Source organism: Macrobrachium nipponense, chromosome 19 (genome assembly GCF_015104395.2).
Source record: "Macrobrachium nipponense isolate FS-2020 chromosome 19, ASM1510439v2, whole genome shotgun sequence".
NCBI classification, from domain to species: Eukaryota; Metazoa; Arthropoda; class Malacostraca; order Decapoda; family Palaemonidae; genus Macrobrachium; species Macrobrachium nipponense.
The window spans coordinates 77,729,282-77,749,281 of NC_061088.1; the positions used below are offsets into that span (position 1 = coordinate 77,729,282).

General features: G+C 36.5%; 1 long non-coding RNA gene across 2 annotated transcripts in view; it reads right to left on the reverse strand.

The window, feature by feature from the left end:
* The window catches only part of LOC135213059 (uncharacterized), a 55,445-nt gene that overhangs the window by 23,207 nt on the left and 12,238 nt on the right, over window positions 1–20,000 (reverse strand). For both annotated transcript variants that reach the window (XR_010314067.1, XR_010314068.1), the window contains exon 5: window positions 18,844–18,906. This is a non-coding gene — a long non-coding RNA (uncharacterized LOC135213059). The remainder of the gene's footprint in view (window positions 1–18,843; window positions 18,907–20,000) is intronic.

Below are 20,000 nucleotides of genomic sequence, written 5' to 3' on the forward strand. Positions count from 1 at the left end.
GAATATGAATGGAGGTACAGTTAAATGGAATGAAAGGGGTTCCAGCTAGTGGCCGAAGGAACACTGCAATGAACCTTAGGTAATGCTTACAGTGAACCGCGTGAGGTACACTGTCAACACTAACCCCCTATGGGGTAGGCTCCTGGTAAGCCTACCATTGAAATAAGATGACATGGTTGTGACCCGATGCTGAATGTTTGGCCTCAGGGTGATCAGAGAGAGAGAGAGAGAGAGAGAGAGAGAGAGAGAGAGAGAGAGAGAGAGAGAGAGAGAGAGAGGTAACCTAAACTATAACCTCTCTGATAGGAGGAGGAGGAGGTCCAGATTGATGGTTTCCATACTAAAGGATGAAAGATGGGTTTGAAAAAATAGGAAATCAATGATTGCCCATAAATTCAGAAAGCAACTCTAACTGGTTCAATTTTTGGTTCATCAACTACGAGTCTTTCAGCAGAAATAAATACTGTGCCATTAATCTAAATGGGGGTATATCTGAAAGTCAGATCTTAACGTGTGAGGTCCAATGTGCAAAGATTAACCATATAACCTTTTCTGTTACTGGACCATATTCACTAATTTAGCGTTACCCACACTTACCATTACCCACACTTAGCACTACCCAATTACCTAGTGTTACCCATAATTAGTATTACCCACATTAAGTACAGCAGATACTGGGTGATACCCACAATTGGTATTACCTACATTAAGTATTGTAGACACTTGATGTTACCCACATCAAGTATTGCAGACACTTAGTGTTACCAACAAAAAGAATGACCCATCTTAAGTACAGTAGACACTTGATTTTACCCACAATTGGTATTACCCACATCAAGTATTGCAAAAACTTAGTTTTACCCACAAAAAGAATTACCCACACTTAGTGTTACCCACAATTAGTACCACCCACATTAAGTAATGCCCATACTTTGTGCTACCCACATGATACTTGAACTAAAACATCTCTCAAGGCGTTCAAAAATCACTTCAATCTTCATAACACTATAGGACTACACCTTCATTATCCCACACTCAATCACTGCCAGTTCTTCCCACTCCTGTATATTCTCCATATTCACTGTCTTGCTCTGTGCCAAAACTCTGAGTCTTTCTCTCCTGAAACAAACCAGCTATGATGCAATCCAAACACATTGAGATCCGCAAGACTTAATAATGATTTCCTTCTGGCTTTCTTCTCTTTTGTCATCGATACAGAGTATGGGGTTACCTATGTCAAGGTCCTGGCTATATATAATATATATATATATATATATATATATATATATATATATATATATATATATATATATATATATATATATAATATATATATATATATATATATATATATATATATATATAATATATATGTGTCAGAATATGGGGCAACCCTATGTCAAGGACCTAGCTCTCTCTCTCTCTCTCTCTCTCTCTCTATCTCTCCTCTCCTCTCTATATAGATATATATATATATATATATATATATATATTATTATATATATATATATATATATATATAAACACGTATACTGCAGAGAGAGACGGCAGTCTTAAATATAGTACTTTTCTCTCTATATTTTGGTGTTTTTATGGGCTCCTTTTATTAGGTGGAATTCTGTTGTAACAGAACATTTTTACCAGTCATATATATACGTGTGCGTGAGTGAGAGCTATCTTTGGAGAAGGAGCTAGAGATTGTCTTTATCAAGTTTGAAATCTTGTTGACATATATCTACCTATCTATATAATATATACAATATACATAATATATATATATATATTATATATATATATATATATATATAATACACATATATGTATATATATTTATATATAGATATATAAATAATATTATTACGTATATACATTTATATATAAAAGAATGACAAACAGAAAGACTGGAGAAAAGCTAAAAACATAATAACAAAACAGCGTACTGATAACCCTGCGAATTCTACAAGCAAATTCGTTTAAAAATCCCAAAACACCGCCAACAACAACAACAGCAACAGCAGCAGCTGCCAGCCGAATCAGGCAATCAATCAATCAATCGCCGCTGATAATGACAGTAAACAAACAATTAAAAGCGTTCCTCGTGAGGCATTCCTGTTCCGTTTATGCGATCCAATTCTCTTTTATAGAATCCTTTTACTGCCCGAATGACTATCAAAACCTATAAAAGAGAGCGTAAAAAATTTAATTTTGTACACAGCCGTCTCACGCGAGAGGTTGGGTATCCATAATGCGCTTTTTCCTTCAGACTCTCGCTTAAATCATTTACAGTTTACTTTGTCGGCTGTTCGCTTTGTATGTGTTTGTATGTACTAACTATATATATATATAATATATAATATATATATATATATTATATATATATATATATATATATATTTATATATATTTATATGATATAATGATAATTATATATATATATTATTTAAAAAATAATAATAATATTAATTAAATGTATACAAATGTCTATTTACCAGAGACCAGAAAACTGATTTCCCATTTAGTTTCTCGAACATGAAATCGCACATACAATAAAAATCTACATATATTTTCCTGGTGTATCCTAAAGTACTTTTATTAATATATATGCATTTTCCTACATCTCATTCCACGAGACTTATGTCTTATCATAACGATTACAAGCTATTTACAAACTAAAAGTCAATCGTATTCTTAAACTCTATCTGAAGACGTTCTAAAGTCTTAATTTAAATTGGCAATACTCTTCAAAAAAAAAAAAAATCTCTTTTCAGGTTGTTGCAAGAGTAGATAAACTTACACTTACGATTTTTTTATGTTGTTGCAAGAATAAACTTATGCTGAAAAATGACATTTCTATATAGTTGTAAGAATAAACACACTCACGATTTTTTAAAAATAGTGTTGCAAGAATAAACCTGCAATTGAAATCTTTTCTTTATTGTTGCTGCAAGAGTAAACTTACGCTTTGCTATATCTTATTAGAATTGTTTCAAGAATACACTTATGATTGAAAAAGGTTTTTTTTTTAAATATTTTTTCAAGCCTTTATTGTAATCTATTTTAGTGTCCCAAGAAAAAACTTAAGACTAAATTAATATTTTTATTATATTGTTGCAAAAATACATTATATTGTTGCAAAAAAAACTTACGATCAAAATATTTAACTGTACTGTTGCAAGGGTAAACTTACAATTAAAATGTTTAAATATATTGTTGTCAGAATAAAGTTACGATTAAAAGATCTGTCGCCATACTGTTGCATGAATACTCTGAAAATTTAAAACATCTTTCATCGTTTAGTTGTAAGAGTAAACTTACACTTGAAGATCTTTTATCGTATTGTTGCAAGAATAAAACTAGGCCCTCGTTTAGGCGTAGCAGCCATTCGGAAAAAAATTACCGACAGTAAAACTGGAAGCTAAGATCGTTAAGCGTCTTTTTCATTCCTAAATTGAAAACTAATTTCCTGGGTATCCAAAGGGTCGTTAAAATGGAACCATCATAAAAGGAGGGACTGAGGTTGGGGTGGGGGGGGAGGGGGACTGGTGTAGGGTGTCATGTGTTTACCCATGACATTTTCAACTTCCGTCATTATTATTAGTATAATTATTATATTATTCAGAACATGAACCCAGTTCATATAGACAAATCCCACAGGGGCCACTCACTTGAAATTCAACTTTCCAAAGAATATGAAGTTCAATGGAGGGAAGTAACAGGTGATGGCAAATACAGAAAGACGAGAACACATAAAAAATATAAATTAACAAATAATAACTAAATATACAACAATGTTAAGTAAGTTATTGAGGAATGCACTGTATTTTCTGTTGAACTTCTGAATTTCCAATAATTAATTGCTCGACATCCTTTGAGTAAAAGATGTATATCAATATTCTCATCTTCTTATCTTATATTCCCTCGGATTTTTTCCATCACTGTACAATGGACCTGGGACTGGAATATAAATTTTAAGCCAAAGGCCACGCCATGGGACCTACGAGGTCATTTAGCGCTAAAATGTTGAAATAATTGTTGGGAGAGGGTGGAAAGAAAGATGAAAGGAAGAGAATATGAACGGCGGTACAGTAAAAGGAATGGAAGGGGTTGCAGCTATGGGCAGAAGGGACGCTACGAAGAACCTTAAGTAAAGCCTGCAGTGCACCTCGTGATGTGCACTGACGGCACTAGCCCCACCCCTGCAGGGGTTAGTAGACAATGCTGTGAAAATTAAGTTGAATATCTTTGCGCCAGAACGGGCTCTTTCTCAAAGAAATCAGCCAGAGTAAAAATTGGACGATTATGAAGTCAAAGGTTCGAAACTAGACACAAAAGCAGACTCATGATGGAGGAATGAAGTGCAAAAGCCCCACCTGTAAACTGGCAACGAGCTCCATCCTCTCCTAAAAGAAACAAGGCGTGATCCGACCTCCAGCTTACTCGGAACGCGCGCAAGATTTTCCACTCACGCTCAAGTAGCAAAAATTATATTCCTAACTTTTAACGCGTAATTTAAAATGTGCTAAAATATGTGGTCAAATAGAGGCTTGGTTCACCAATGAAAATTAAAATATATATATGCTTCATTTTATGAGAAATTATATATTTTTCTATACTGTTTTACATTTCCATTCCAATAAATAAATCATAAATATCCTATCCTAAAATCCATGTATCTTTAACTCGATGGAAAACGCCGTTTTCAGTCATTTTTAAGGTCTTCCATAGACCTTTCCTATCCCCCAACAAGAACAAGAACAACAACAAGAACAACAACAAAGTAGTTTGTAGGCTTACTCCCTGAGTAAGCTGAAAGTTTATTACGCTTTGGTCCAGCAAAAGTAAAGAATGGCTTCCCTACAAACCTATGTCCTTGGATCTTTCAAATGGGTCAGTTATCATTAACGTTCATAAAAATCCTTCAAACGCTCACCTGTCAAAATCTGAGTAGCTTTTCCTGAGATTAATATTATTCATTTAATTTTTTTTTAAATCTCACACTGATATCGAACCCAGCTCCCAGCCAGAACGGTTTTCGGCTCCATTAAGCAAGTGACTGTGTTGTACGAGTAATAGTATTTTTATTATTATTATTATTATTATTATTATGACATTTAACATCACTTCTTAGATTAAAACTAACAAATAATAATCCAACACCAACAACTTGCATGCGAAGCTTTCACATAACTTAATGCCCATACATATAACCATACATACATAGTATGTACACAGATATAATATATATATGAACTTCCTATCCTCATCATTTTCCTGGCTAAGTATATCTTGAAGCAAAGAGCTTTGTTGTGGTTTTCTGTCGTGGCCTTATCAAGTCATAAGCAATGCTTCAAATCAGACATCCCCCCCCCACCCCCCGCTTTATACTGTATGGGACAAAACCACAACCATAGCTTCAATGTTTGTCCGCCCCGAACACGGGCGGGTAGGTATGGGATTGGGATGGTAGGGAAGACATAACGGGCAGCGCCGGGTTCCACCGCAGCGTAACCTCCATCATCAACCTCGTAAGGAATAATAATCTTGCCAGCTATAACGCAACCGGTCGGTAATTAAAACACCGACATGGCCATATTTACCATAACTGCTGGGAAATGACTACAGTGTTCCTTCAGTGGCTTGTATCAGCAGAAAGCCAATACTGGAAGGGAATGAACCAATGGACTATTATAGTAAAAGTTTGTCGGAGGAAGCCCTCTTACAAACAAACTTCATTCAAAAGAATGGCCGTATGGAAGTCATTGGGTTTATACTATAATTTCTCAATCTCACAAAAAAACACTCAACTGTGAAATTGAGAAATTGTAGTACTATCAACTCAACATTCAGACGACATTCATTTCAAAGAAGTAAGGATTACAATCACTTATCACCAGACTAAAAGCAGTTCAATTAAACAATTGAAATTTGGAAACAAACAGAGATGAAAAGATTAACAAGAGTCAAAAGTAACAGAGAACAGTTTGAAGGGTGCACTTACGATCATGTTAAAAAAAAAAAAAAAAAAAAAAAAAAAAAAAACTAAATATTACTTCAAGCGCTTAGAAATCATTGCAGGTCAGCAAGTGAAATGTGAACCCTAATTTCCGAAGAGTTTTTCCTTACTACGAGAGACGAGCGAGTGTTCAAATTGGGGGAAGCCTAGTAAGCCCAGGAACTGGAAATAGTGCTGCTTTGGAAGTCCATCTGTATTCCCGGTTACCTTTTGTTACTTTTTTCAAATGAGCTCCATATTTTTTGGAAGCTTGAATTTCAAGCCAATGATTCCTGTAGGCTTGGTCCACATGAATGAATTTCATCTTCTGGACAATAATAATAATAATCAATGATCCTGACAAATTTCTTGTCCACTCGACAAAGCCATCTCCGTACGTTCTTGCTCAGAGTATCTTGCATGAAAAGTACACGGGAGTGTTTTCATTGTTTTCCACAAGGATTCAGGTATAACAATGGATATACAAGCTTTTGATAATACTTTTCAAAGTTCCCTGACGAATTGGTAACCTATTTGAAAATCCACACACACACACACACACACACATATATATATATAAAATTTTTCAAACCACTTTTCAAGATCACTACTAATTTCCTTCGGCCAATATAATTTTCTCCAAAAACTCAAAAAAAATGTAATCGTGAGATTTTTTGCTGTATGTTAAATGCACTTGATTAAAATCATTCTTCCGTAGGCGATAACTGGACAGCGCACAGTAACATATAAATAATTTTTTTCTCACGTCATATACAGTCCATCTGTTGCCTACAGCAGAATGATTTTAATCTTGTGTGTCGAAGTTAAAGAAGAAAATGTAACGATGTTATGATGATTGCACGGAAAAGATAAAATCGGTTAGTGTAAAGTGGAAGAAATAATGAAACTTGTGTTAAGAAATTTTTACTAGCGCAGCTTCTGGTTAGCCCAGAATAGACTAAAAGGATGAGAGAGAGAGAGACAGAGGGAGAATATATATATATATATATATATATATATATATATATATATATTATATATATATATATATATATCACACATACGTATATGCACAAACATTACCTTACCTTTATTTATACATAGCATCACGTTTTATATATTTTGCGATCAAGTTATTCATATATATATATATATATACTATATATATATATATATATATATATTATATATATATATATATATATATATATATATATATATATATATATATATATATATATATATATATATATATATATATAATATATATATATATATATATATATATATATATGTATGAATAACTTGATCGCAAAATATATAAAACGTGATGCTATGTATAAATAAAGGTAATATCTTTGTGCATATATGTGTGTATATATATATATATATATATATATATATATATATATATATATATATATATATATTCTCTCTCTCTCTCTCATCCTTTTAGTCTATTCTGGGATAACCAGAAGCTGCGCTAGTAAAAATTTCTTAACACAAGTTTCATTATTTCTTCCACTTTACACTAACCGATTTTATCTTTTCCGTGCAATCATCATAACATCGTTACATTTTCCTCTTTAACTTCGACACACAAGATTAAAATCATTCTGCTGTAGGCAACAGATGGACTGTATATGACGTGAGAAAAAAATTATTTATATGTTACTGTGCGCTGTCCAGTTGTCGCCTACGGAGGAATGATTTTAATCAAGTGCATTTAACATACAGCGAAAAATCTCACGATTACATTTTTTTGAGTTTATGGAGAAAATTATATTGGCCTAAGGAAATTAGTAACGATCTTGAAAAGTGGTTTGAGAAATTTTTACTATCGCAGCCCTGCCTCTGGTTGTCCCACAATACACTAAAAAACTGAGAGAGAGAGAGAGAATATGTGTGTGTGTGTGTGTGTGTGTGGCTTTACAAACAGTTACCAATTCGACAGACGTTCTTTAGTAAATGGTAAAAAAAAATATAAAAAATCTAATTACCTTAAAAATTATGCCATCAGCGCTTTATACAGCTTCACATAGGAAAGACAGCAACGTGAAACATCTCTTTCACTCATCAATTCCAGTTAATTTTCACTCGTCAATTCCAGTAATTTTCACTCGTCAATTCCAGTTAATTTTCATTCGTCAATTCCAGTAATTTTCACTCGTCAATTCCAGTTAATTTTCATTCGTCAATTCCCGTTAATTTTCACTCGTCAATTCCAGTTAATTTTCATTCGTCAATTCCAGTTAATTTTCACTCGTCAATTCCAGTTAATTTTCATTCGTCAGTTCCAGTTAATTGAAGGTTCCAAACATTTACAGGAAGGCTGAACGTACTCTCCTTATGGATGTGTTTAGCTGTATATCAATGTTTTCTGTTAACGAAACCCAGACGAGACAGTAGGTACGAAACCCAGACAGATAGTCGTAATATTTATTATTATTATTATTATTATTATTATTATTATTATTATTATTATTCGCTGTAAACTGAATCTCGAAAACGTGCAATATTCTGCTCACAAATTACTTCGAGACGAGATAACTTCGAGTGGTCCTTAAAACACCTGTTCTTACTCAATCTACATGAAGCCTCTACTGCAATTACTTCAATATACGGTGATTCATTGTTGAAAGTACATCAATAACCGACTTCATTATTATAAATAAATCAATATATTTCTATCTATTGTAAATACATCAATATATGACGTATATATATTTTAAATACATCAATACACAGTGTATCTTTAGTGTAAATACATCAATATATAACGTCTCTTTATTGTAAATACATCAATATATGATGTAGCTTTATTGTAAATGCATCAATATACGACGTCTCTATATTGTAAATACATCAATATATGAGGTTAACTTTATTGCTAATACAGCAATATAAGACGTCTCTTCATTGTAAATGCATCAGTATAAGACGTTTCATTATTGTAAATATATCAATATACGACGTCTGTCTATTGTAAATATATCAATATACGACGTCTGTGTATTGCAAATATATCAATATATTGACGTTTCTGTTTCCTTATTTGTAAAATATTAATCCAAATCAATAACGACGTTCTGTCTTATTGTAAATACATCAATACATGAGGTCAACTTTATTGTAAATACTTCAATATCCGACGGCTTCTTATTTCAAATGCATGAATAGAAGCTTCCTTATTGCAAAGACAGATGACGTGAGAAGAATGACTACTACATGATTTTCCCTTCGAATAACTGCACAAAGGATATTCGAAACTCCCTATATATACCTAAGCCTGATCATGCAGCTCATGGTCGTTGAGAACAGGAGCAAGCCGTTAAGGTGTAATATTCGCCCTGTCTTCCGCTGATAATGGTCCTGCCTGGGACACGGCCCTGAGAATATTCCCCTCCTCCCCCAGTCCCCCCCCCCTCCCCCCCCCTTCCCCCCCCCCCCCCGCAGTAATTACTCCTACGGCACAAAACCGACACCGAGAGCCAAGGTGCCAAGTCTCCCCGCTGCTGCTATCTGTCCGCCATTACCACGGGACAATACTCCGATCCAGACCCCCTCTCCCCTTCCATGCTCCTACCCGACCTCTCTGTGACTCCCATACTATGACCCACTCTCCCCTACCCTCTCATATCCCTCCCTCCCCTACCATACTCATGTAGCTATTTTGATTTGTACTTCCACATCTTCGTATCCTCAAACCACCATGACCAGCCACCCCCCTCCCCCTTCCCCCGTTCCAGAAGACACCCCCCTCCCCCTCCCCCAACCTCCACTTGAGAGAAAAGAGGGGAAAAGTGAACTCGAAAACAAGAAACGAAATGTGTGAAATGATGGCTCCTACCTATTGTTTCCAGACACAATGATGGCCCGCAGTTAGTTTATCTCCTTTCGTCGGAGCTGGATAGAGGTTTTAATAACAGAGGAGGAGGAGGAGGAGGAGGAGGAGGGCCGGAATAGGTGCAGGAGCTGCAGGCAATGGCTGACAGGAGAGACCTCCTCAGGGGGTGATGGAAAATAAACGCGCGCAAGATGGAGAAGAAATGAGAGAGAGAGAGAGAGAGAGAGAGAGAGAGAGAGAGAGAGAGAGAGAGAGAGAGAGAGAGGCTGAATAAAACTAAGAAAAAGAAAATGTCAGAGGGAAGGAAAAGGGAAAATGTTCATTTAGAGAGAGAGAGAGAGAGAGAGAGAGAGAGAGAGAGAGAGAGCAAAAAAAAAAAAAAAAGTCAGGTGAAGGAAACAGAGAATATGTTCATCGTGTGTGTGTGTGTGAGAGAGAGAAAGAAAGTCATGGGGAAGGGAAAGACAAAATGTCCATTAATATCGCTGCAGCTGTTGCGCCAGTGGAAACCAACAGCAAAAACAATGGCACACACAATAGCAACAACGCCGACAACGCTTCCGGTGTATTTCAAAGCACATTCTTGGGGCGCGGACGGTCATAAAAGGAGCAAGGAAAAGAGAGTCTGGAAAGGGAGTCTGGAAAGGGAGTCCTTACTGCGTGGCCACTTGGCTCATTCCATGTCCCTCAAAACAAAACTGAGTGGCGAGGAGGAGGAGGAGGAGGAGGAGGATGTTGGTATATATACATTTACACTGGGCATAAATTTTATAGTATGCGGTGCATCAGTAGAATTGAGAGTGGATCACAAAAGCCTGAGTGTGGATCACAAGAACTGTGCCTGGATCACAAAAAAACTGTGTTTGAATAAAAAAAAACTGTGTTTGGATCACAAGAACTGTGCCTGGATCACAAAAAACTGTTTGGATCACAAACAACTGTGTTTGGATCACAAAAAACTGTTTGGATCACAACAAATTGAGCGTGGATCACAAAAAAACTGAATGTGGATCACAAAAACAACTGTGGATCACAAAAAACTGAGCCAGGATCACAGAAAACTGTGTTTGGATTACAAAAAACTGTGGATTACAAAAAACTGTGTGGATCACAACAAAACTGTGTTTGGATCACAAAAAACTGAGTGTGGATCACAAAAAACTGTTTGGATCACAAAACACTGAGTGTGGATCACAAAAACTGAGCCTGGATCACAAAAAAAAGGAGAGATCACATAAAACTGAGTTTGGATCATAATAAACTGAGCCTGAATCACAAAAAAAACTGAGCCTGGTCCACAAAAAACAGTGTAGTTCACATAAAACTGAGTGTGGCTCACAAAAAACTGAACCTGGATCACAAAAAAATGTTTGGATCACAAAAAACTGAGCCTGCATCACAATAAATTGCGTGTGGATCACAAAAAACTTAGTGTTGATCACAAAAAACTGAGTGTTGTACACAAAAAACTGTGTGGATCACAAAAACCTGAGCCTGGATCACAAAAAAACTGTGTGGATCACATAAAACTGAGTGTGGATCACAAAAACTGTGCCTAGATCACAAAAAAACTGCTTGTATCACAAAAAACTGAGTGTACATGACGAAAACTGAGCCTGGATCACAGCAAATTGAGTGTGGATCACAAAAACTGCGTGTTGATCACAAAAAAAATCGAGCGTTGATAAAAAAAAAACTTGGATAGTCAAAAACTGAGAGTAGCTTACAAAACCCTTCGTGTGGATAAAAAAATAAAACTGAGGGTGGATCACAAAGAAATAATCGTGGAACGTGTCACAAAACATTGAGCGTGGATCACAATAAACTGAGTGTGGATCGCTAATGCACATAGTATGAAGGAAAAAATACAATTTTTCTTACAAGTGTAAGTCAGCTTTTACAAAATTTAAGGAAAGGGCAAAAGCTATCAGTGTGTTTGTGTGTGTGTGTGTGAGGGATTAAAGTAGTGAGGGGCATGATAAGGGAATGTGAAGCTTACTACAGGAAAATCTCTAGTCTATATTATCAGCTACAATTGAGAGACAGGAGGGGGAATCGACGAACAGGAATACAGGAGGACGAATAAGGAAGACAAAAGGGAGGTAACGGAGAAAAAGGAAGCACGTAAAAAAAAAAAAAAAAAAAAAAAAACGAAAAAAAAAAAAACGAGGAGCCGGGTGAGCAAGGACATTCGCAAGACTGTGTTCTACAAGGAACTAAAATCTGCGAGAGAAGTTAATGAGCAAATAGATCTCAGATTATGGGATTCAAATGGAAAAATACTGCCCGAAGGGAGAATAATTCCGGGTCGATTGACTGAGCGTTCCCAAGTATAAAAGCAAAGAGGTTTGTATCTGCGAAAATATCTGTGAACATTGTACTCCACTCTCTGTCATAATTTTACCATATCTCATCAAAAGAGGATCAAATCTCAACAATAAATCCAATTAAATAACTACGAACTGGAAAGGAAAAGACGACAATACATCCAATTAAATAACTACCAACTGGAAAGGAAAAAACGACAATAAATCCAATTAAATAACTACCAACTGGAAAGGAAAAGACGACAATAAATCCAATTAAATAACTACCAACTGGAAAGGAAAAGACGACAATATATCCAATTAAATAATACCAAAAAACTGAAAAAAACGGAAAAAAAGACGACCAATAAAATCTCAATTTAAAATAAAAAAAAACTTACCAAAAAAAACTTGGGGAAAAGGAAAAGAGACAATAAAATCCAATTTAAATAACTACCAAATGGAAAAGGACAAAGGACGGGACAATAAAATCCAATTAAATAAAATACCAAACTGGAAAGGAAAAGGACGACAAATATACCAATTAAATCAAACTTACCAACTGGAACGGAAAGACTACAATAAAGCCAATAAAAATAACTAACAAACTGGAAAGGGAAAAGACGACAATAAATCCAATTAAAACAAATACCATCTGGGAAGGAAAAGACGACAATAATCCCAATAAATTAAACTAACCAACTTCGGAAAACCTTCAAAAGGACGACAATAAATCCAATTAAATAAACCTAAACTGGAAAGGAAAAGACGACAACTAAATCCAATTAAAAACTACCATGGGAAAGGAAAAGACGACAATAATCAATTAAATAACTACCAACTGGAAAGGAAAAGACGCAATATCAATTAAATAACTACCAAACTGGAAAGGAAAAGACGACAAAATAATAAAAAGAATACATTCAAAACTGGAAAAAGGGTTAAAGATTAAAACTGGAAAGGAAAAGACGACGATACATCCACTAATAACTACCAACTGGAAAGGAAAAGACGACAATAAATCCAATCAAATAACTACGAACTGGAAAGGAAAAGACGACAATACATCCAATTAAATAACTACGAACTGGAAAAGAAAAGACAATAAAAAAATACCAATGGAAAAGGAAAAGCGACAATAAAAAATCCAACAAATAACTACGAAACTGGAAAGGAAAAGACGACAATACATCCAAATAACTACGAAATCGAAACAAGGAAAAAGACGACAATAAATCCAATTAAATAACTACCAACTGGAAAGGAAAAGACGACAATAAATCCAATTAAATAACTACCAACTGGAAAGGAAAAGACGACAATAAATCCAATTAAATAACTATCAACTGGAAAGGAAAAGACGACAATAAATCCAATTAAATAACTACCAACTGGAAAGGAAAGACGACAATAAATCTAATTAAATAACTACGAACTGGAAAAGAAAAGACGACAATATATCCAATTAAATAACTACCAACTGGAAAGGAAAAGACGACAATAAATCCAATTAAATAACTACCAACTGGAAAGGAAAAGACGACAATAAATCCAATTAAATAACTACCAACTGAAAAGGAAAAGAAGGCAAGTAGGAATAATGCAAAAAATGCTTGGAGGTACCTACAATAAGTGAAAGTACGATTCAGTGGCTGACGAAGATTAATAAGGTAGGCAATGTCCACAGGAGGGAATGTTTCCTCAAGAAACTGGAAATATGTTTAATGATTCCTTTCTAAGAAAGTCAGAGTGATAGAGGAGATGAAGCATTATAGAGCCATAACATTGCTAAAAAAATAAAATAAAAAGTATATCTTAGTTTAACCAGACCACTGAGCTGATTAACAGCTCTCTCAGGGCTGGCTCGAAGTATTGGATATTTTTACGTGGCTAGGAACCAAATGACATTGTTAAGTACACATGGAAGGGTGCATGGCAGGACTTTTGAATAAGAACGAAAGGCAGATGACAGAAGGATGAATAAGGGAAGAAAAGTTTGGGTTTCGGGTCAGGAGTTTGTTATGAAATATGAAACAAATATGCGAGAGGTATCTCGTCTTTTTTTCAGAAGCCATCCCTAACGTATACAGACCCCAGTAACACCAATTTTAAAACACATTTATAAATAGCCCCAGTGGGTTCGTTCCATATGAATAGGGTTCATGTTCTGAATACATTACAATGCTTTCATTTATGTTTCTCCACCATACACCGTTTCACCATTGGCAGGGCGGACCCAGAAAGGCCACAGCCTCCTGGTATAGGAATTCTAAATGCGATGAAGATGAACAAAGGAAAAACAAATAAACAAATAAGTAAAAACTGCCGTCTTCATATCGCCATGTAAGACTGTAAACATCTTTGGCTAAGAATCCTACGCACCACAATAAACAGCGCGACTGAAAAACCACCTCTGAGAAAACTTTAAAACAAGAACTTCCCAGTATTCCTGACTGCTGAAAATCTTTTCGGCACCAAGGGAATGAAGTTTGTAGAGGAAAAAATGAACGCTTTGGTCCGCTCATAACTCAATAACGGATCATCTTCGCCGACTTCCCATGGGTCACTGTGACCTATATTTTTCGAGTTTTGGGCTTTAAACGTAAACAATAAAGTACAAGAGTTCTTCACGGTGACACCGAAATGCCTTTCATCGCTTGAACACTGGTAGGCGGCAGTCAACGAGTTAACTTCTGCTTAGGACAAGACATGTCAAGGGTTTATTGTGGGAAACTATTCTAAATTCACGGATCGGACTACATTACTGAAACGAATTCTCTTGATACGTAACGTATATCTGGTACTGACTACAACAGTTGGTAGTAGCTAATCACCCTAGCAGTCAGCATTCTACCCTGGCAGTGTATGAAAACTGAAGAGCAACTACCCCAAGAGGGTACTATGAAGCATGCGGCTCGAGTTTGCTAGATGCGTGGATCGTTCCAGACCTACGGCATCGAGTCTAGCCAGTCGTGTATTAGTATACCTACCAATGTCTGCTGGGGGTGTGGGGCTAGCAACCTATTCCTCTAAAAACTTCCTGACAAGCTGGAAGGATATGCCCTTTTGGAGCCACCCCTCCAAAGAAGACGAAAAAAAGATATATGAATAAAAAAAACCTACTCAAGGCTTCCCCTTCCCCACATCAGCGGGCCCCCTCCCACAAAATCAGTGGACCCCTCCTCCCTCCCTCTACCCCCACCCCAAATAGGGACTGAGAGAAAAAGCGGAAGACAACGAGCCCCTAAACACCCACCCAGATGAAACAATGGTTTGGGGAGGGTTGGCAGTTAACAGCACGAAATGGTTTATGTGTAGTCGAGGCTTTAATAACTCGGGGATAGCTTCCTATATTAACGCCGGAACGAGCTTTTAATTGATTTAATTGAACCATCAAAAAAGCATTCATTACGTAGCAGAAAGTAAACTACCCTCGTATCTCTAATTACCTGAGGTAATAGCCGAGAGATCAGGAAACACTTTGCGGCGGTGTATGCGAATACACGCTCCTAAGCGCTGCAATTTCGGGGGTGTTTCTTTGAAATGGCTCTTCTTGGGGAGAGAGAAAGAGAACAATGATATGGCTCTTTTTGCAGAGAGAGAGAGAGAGAGAGCAATGATATGGTTCTTTTTGCAGAGAGAGAGAGAGAGAGAGAGAGAGAGAGAGAGAGAGAGAGAGAGAGAGAGAGAATGATATGGCTCTTTTTGCTGAGAGAGAGAGAGAGAGAGAGAGAGAGAGAGAGAGAGAGAGAGAGAGAGAGAGAGCTTTGAATGGCTCTTTCTGAACAAAAAGAGAGAGCAATGATATGGCTCTTTTTGGAGAGAGAGAGAGAGAGAGAGAGAGAGAGAGAGAGAGAGAGAGAGAGAGAGAGAGAGAGAGAGCAATGATATGGCTCTTTTTGGAGAGGGAGAAATAGAGAGTTACAAGGAGTTACAAGGATTAGGATGTCTCAAAGACACGTTAGTCCATCCGAGGAGACATCGTATGCTCACTTATCTGTAGGAGCAGGTTTTACTGTGCATTCACAGTGTCCTAATGATTTTGTCTAGCTTTCTTTTAAACTCTTCCACACTGTTGCTGTTTACAACTTCTGGTGGCAGTTTATTCCACGTGTCACATATCTTGTATGTAAAGAAGTTCCCACAATGGGATGTGTTGTATCTCTTCAGTTCTAGTTTCCATCCGTTATCTCTTGTCTGGTTTTCGTTGAACGTAAATAGGGAACTGGGGAAAGAGCGCTTTTAAATGGCTTTTTCTGAAGAGAGAGAGAGAGAGAGAGAGAGAGAGAGAGAGAGAGAGAGAGAGAGAGAGAGAGAGAGACTAATTACAGGTTTTGAGAGCTACTTTATTCTGCGTACTTCAACCTACCCTAGAATAGTAATTAAGAAATACAAGGAAAAAAAACAATAGCTCGGATGGTGTAACTAATTACACCTTCATTCTTGAAATTTTGTAGTTTAACAATAAAAAATCGTAAAATAAATTTCTTAATGAAAATGCCGATATGAATTCTGTCTTAAACACTTAATATTAGTTTTACTATTATTATTACTATCGGGTTCCTTCAGTCGCTTATTCACCAACTATGCAGCTTCAATTTAACCCGTTCCCACTACTCGCTCATATATATATATATATATATATATATATATATAGATATATATATATATATTACTAATGTGTCTCTGGTATCATAACCCATTCCAACTTGTTACCCTGTAGGCCTCAACTAGTGTAGCTTCCCTAGTCTCGTACCACATACAAAAAGTAACCAATAACTTTCTTTTACAAATCCCCCCAATCCACCAAAAACATCCCTTTAAAGCTTTTGATTCAATTTTCTTATCGCATTACCTTTACAGTTCTTACACAGATACAATAAAACTACACACACACACACATAATTATGAGGGTCTATATTGCATAACTACACGGCCTTAGCTATCCTGAAAACGGGAGTTTACTTACTACGTCTAAAAACAGCACATTTTCGAAATGAACACTTTGACAATACGACAATGCGGTGCATTTCATTTCAACTGACGCAAGCATTGCGTTAAACATTTCAACATGCAAAGTACAGAGTCCTAAAGATGACACGGAGCCAAAATTACAAGCATGTTAACTGGGAGAGATACTGAACAAGACAGAAAAACCGTTATACGTCTGCCAAACACTCTTAGATGGCTAGGGAGGGGGTGAATAAGGAATTCCCGTTGTGACAAACTCGTCCTTTGTTGTTAAGTATATCTTAGTTTTACCAGACCACTGAGCTGATTAACAGCTCTCCTAGGGCTGGCCCGAAGGATTAGATATTTTTACGTGACAAGGAACCAATTGGTTACCTAGCAACGGGACCTACAGCTTATAGTGGTATCCGAACCACATTGTATCGAGAAATGAATTTCGATCACCAGAAATAAATTCCTCTGGTTCCGAGTTGGCCGAGCCGAGAATCGAACTTCGGACCACCGGGTTGGTAGCCGAGCGCGAAATGCACTCGGCCAACGTGAAACTAGTCTCTTGTTGTGAAGGGAGTACTATATTATCATCATCATTATTATTCAGATCAAAACTATTCATATGAAACAACCCCACAGTGGCCATTGACTTGAAATTCAAGCTTCCAAAGACTATGTTGTTCATTGGGAAGAAGTAAGACGTGGTAAGGGGAAATACAGAGACCCCAATCATCAAAAAAGGAAAAAACAAATTAATACATTAACAAATAGATGAAAACGTATTAAAATTCAAGGACAATAGTATTAGGGTTAGCATCGTTTACTCAAACGCATTTGCCCTAATCTACTTTCACTGGATACATAATTTTTCTGTCCATAAAAACAAAGGGATGTGTCATTTTTTTAAACCTGCGTTGCCAAACAATTATAGTTTCTGTATTTAAAAGGTCGGCTAAAACAACGCAGTAGATGACAGTTCTCAGGCAAAACCATAAACAAGGGGTTATCGCTAAAGGAAAGATTTAAATGGCTAAATAAGTCTGGCTTACTCTACCTGGCCTCACCCTAGCAATGTTAAAGAGTATTTGTTTGTTTGTATGATGTTTTTACGTTGCATGAAACCAGTGGTTATTCAGCAACGGGACCAACGGCTTTACGTGACTTCCGAAGCACGTCGAGAGTGAACGTCCACCACCAGAAATTCACATCTCTGACCCCTCAATAGAATGGGTGAGAATCGAACTAGCGGCCACCGAGGTGGCAGGTAAAGATCATACCAACCACGCCACTGAGGCGCTTTAAGAGTGTTTGGCAGACTACAGTACAACTGATCTCGTGGAACAAAAGCGTTAGCGATGCTTAGCAACATTTTTTCGAAACGGTTTTCGGGTGCGTGGAAAGTTAGCGAATACATATATATCCGATTCTGAGGAATTTCGGGATGATTTTCCCGCTGAACTGAGGGTTGTTTAGGGAGCCATAATCTTGTGTGGGTATTCAGGGTAGACTTTTCGATTATTCGAAATTCGGTGACGATTTAAATTTCTTAAAACTGAATAATTTAGTGAACCACAATTGCATGCACTAAGTCTACGACGCACTAAATCGGTATTCACCAAATTATGGGTTTACAGTGAAAATTAACAACGTAAAATTGATACATCAACATGCAAAATGAAACAGCTACCAAAATGCTCATCCGGCATAATACAAGATAATAGTATAGGGTACTTTACCTAACCCGGCAATGGCGTGGACGCTGCACCTGATGGTACTGAGGGCTCTTGCTGCTGGTTGTTCTAAGGCGAGAAGAAAAAATAGAGAATGTAAAACACTAATTTTCTTTTGATTCCAGATGAGAATTATGAAAAATTCTCAAGTTGATGAACTACTGCTGGGATATCAATCTAGGAAAGTTATACATCTCCTGGAATGGAAAGGAATATAAAATTTAGGCCAAAGGAAAAGCACTTGGACCTGTGAGGTCATTCAGCACTGAGGGGGAAATAGAGTGTAAAAAGGTCTTAAAAGGCACAACAGCAAGAAAACGTCACTATGAAACGATTGTCAAGAGAGGGTGGAAAGTAAGATGGAAGAAAAAAAATATGACTGGAGGCATAGTATATGGAATGGAAGGGGTTGTAGCCAAGGGCCTAAGGGATTCTGCAAAGAATGCCTACAGTGTACCACTACACTCTTCCGAGGATTCTTCTTCTGTATCAAAGTTAAATGATTCAGCATGGTTCTGTGACAACTCCTCCTAAAATAAATGGGTTCTATGGACAAGAAATGTTTTTAATTCACTTCTGTTCTTACACAAAAGATAATCCAGATTTATTTTCCAAAGACTGAAGCACATGAAGATAGTAGATTGTTACTTTCTTCCTGTGATGAGGCACAAAAATTGCAAAACTCAACTCGACCACTCTCAGGTATTATGAAAAGTTCACTAAACTAAAGTGTGACATCTTATGATCAAGAACAATCCTAAGAATTTTATCCAATATCATCATAAGTGAGTTAATGGGCCAATGTCAGAGTCCTGAATGGTGAGCTTTTGTCTGGGCCTCCGTAATACCTCCCTCATTCTTCAGCACACAAAAAAAAGTCTTACAGTTCCCTTCGTCCTAATAACAGTTTATTATTTGTCCCAGAGAACGTAAATAAACAGATACATTAACTATTAAGTATTTGGTTGCATACAAATAACGTGGTTTACGATTGTAAAAAAAAGAAAGGTCCCTACCACATTCTTACTTTAAATGATAACTGCGGTAAACCCCTGCACAAGAAGCCTGACTATTTTATAAACACAACGATTGACACTAAAATAATCCTCAGAACGCGCAAAATACTGCATAATTCATGTTTATCTGGAAATGCCAATTAATAA